Here is a 2,500-nt window from a genome sequence, read left to right as displayed (position 1 = left end):
GTGCCTATGACGTCATGTGCTTTCTGACATCGCAAGCATACAAGCTTCTAAAAACTGCAGCTATATATATCTTATTATGAAACCTTTGTAAAGACATATATTAAAAAAGTAATCAATGCAAATTATCGTGAAAATCAATGTTTTATTATGCTTTACTTTCATATAGTTGAGGGTTTTCAGAAAAATGAGCATCCATCAGTAGTAGTAATCAGGTGTTCATCTACCAAATGTACCGAAGCATTATACTGCGTAAAATAGCAGTGGCATATATTTTTATAATGAAACCCTTTTTTCCGTACATTTCTTACTTATAACGACATAATATACATTAGAAGAAGAGTAAGTGATGCAATTTATCGTGAAAATCAATGTTTTATGTCGTACAAGACGGCCAGTACGCTAAGAATTGGAAATTCAAAGGATGTCCTGACAACCAGGCGGGATCCGACAGACAATAAACAAAATTTCTTTGAATTTAGAATGCAGTTATTTTCCTCTCCAGAGGTAAAAAATACATTCTACTAATTATAAAGTATTATTTTCATTTGGTAGTCAAAACGTTTTCAAAACGACGAGCTCCACTAAGTAGTAATCAGCTGTTCATCTAAACAAATGAAAACAGAAAGTAGTCGGCTTTCCTTTCATCAAAGCTGAAGGAGATAAGTGTTTAAATATAAAATCAGTGTGTAATTATAGCGATGAAAACACAATTAAAGTTCATCTACAACAGATAAAGTGACAAATAAAATCGCAATAACAGCAAAAAATGGGTGATAAGAATAAAATATTTTTTTCTATGAGCATTATTGTGGTTAATAAACGTGTCAACACAGAACACCACATTCACTATTACAGTCACTATTACAGCTATTACAGCTCAATGTAAACAGTGACATCACAAAAGCATATAACGTCACAGGCTGATGGTGAATATGCCATCATTACATTCTGAAAACAATCCAATTTGCATTTCATTGAGCTCAAATTTCATCTTAGAACCGATTCAATATAGCCAATGTTGAATGAAAAAAAAAAGAAAAAAAAAACTTTGAAGCAAGTTATTTTGATACAGTTTTGCTTGTCATAGTATCAGTATTACATGAACCTGTAAGTTTTGTTCTATCGAACGCGTTATCTTTTCATCTTCAGTGATGATGAACATAATCATAGCGAATTAATATCATCATTATTATTATTATCATTATTATTATTATTATCATTACCTCCAGCAACGAAGTGGGAAGGAGTTTATGTTTTACCCTCTGTTTGTGTGCATGTTTGTTTATGAACAGCTTAAATGTTATGTAAAAAACTGGAAAAGATAAAATTTTGGAAGGTCGAGCTCACAGTCAAGAAAAATGTCTAATTCACGTAATCAGCCATAAGTTTGGCCATCGTTGTCCAAACCTCAAACTTGGTTCATATTTGAATGTATGAAAATCCTCGCAAATTAATACATATTAAGGTCGAGGTCAAAATCAAATCCAAGGTCAAGGTCAAGCAAGAGTTCAAATTCTGGTCCTCAACCATGCGGCCATAATTTTAATTATAAAATGATGAAACTTGCAGGGATTTTAAACTGTTATGTAAAGAGCTATAAATGATGAATTGATTCTGGAAAAGGTACGCAGGTTTCGAGAAATAAGCTGCCGTGGCGGAGGTCTGCACTCGCAGAGTGCTTTTCTAGTCATCATTATTGTTATGTTTCGGCCCGTTTGTGTGTTTATAATTTAAGTGTGTGTGTTTGTGTAAAGCTTCCTGGCCACAATCTCAATCGTAGAGTCATAAAACTTGCAGGTATTAACTGTTATATTAAAAGCTGGAACTTATTAAATTTTGGAAGATCAAGGTCACGGTCAAGCAAAATGTCCAAGTTAGGACATCGTCACAAAGACTTCAAACTTGGTTCACATTTAAGTGGATGAAAATCTACGCCAATTAATACATGTTAAGGTCAAAAGTCAAGGTCAAGGTCAAGAAATAAGCTGCCACTGTGGAGGTCTGCGCTCCATCGAGAGCCCCTCTAGTTGTTGTTATTATTATTATTATTATTATCATTATTATTATTATTAGCTATGCTACAACGCTAGTTGGAAAAGCAGGATGCTATAAAACCTAGGGCTCCAACAGGGAAAAATAGCCCAGTGAGGAAAGCAAATAAGGAGATAAATTACAAGGATATTAAAAAAACAATTAAAATAAAATATTTTAATGACAATAGCAACATTAAAATACATATTTCACGTATAAACTACAAATAGAGACTTATGCCAGTCTATTCAACATAAAAACATCTGCAATTTAAACTGTTAAGTTCCACCGATTCAACTACTGTACCTGATTAAGAAGATCATTCCACAACTTGGTCTTAGCTGGAATAAAACTTCTAGAATAAGTCTTTTTATAGTTTATATATGGAATATCTCTTTTAATGTTGAAAGTGCTTTTGAAATATTTTATTTTAATTGTTTAGTACTTCTTATATCGTTTATTTATTTCC

The 2,500-nt window shown here is 32.5% G+C and overlaps 1 protein-coding gene across 2 annotated transcripts in view; it reads left to right on the top strand.

Moving 5' to 3' along the window:
- LOC137643919 (uncharacterized) overlaps positions 1–2,500 on the top strand; it is a 49,595-nt gene that overhangs the window by 13,202 nt on the left and 33,893 nt on the right. The gene's annotated exons all lie outside the window — the stretch shown is intronic.

Source organism: Palaemon carinicauda, chromosome 7, assembly GCF_036898095.1.
Source record: "Palaemon carinicauda isolate YSFRI2023 chromosome 7, ASM3689809v2, whole genome shotgun sequence".
Lineage (NCBI taxonomy): Eukaryota > Metazoa > Arthropoda > Malacostraca > Decapoda > Palaemonidae > Palaemon > Palaemon carinicauda.
This window is presented reverse-complemented; position numbering and strand designations above follow the sequence as displayed.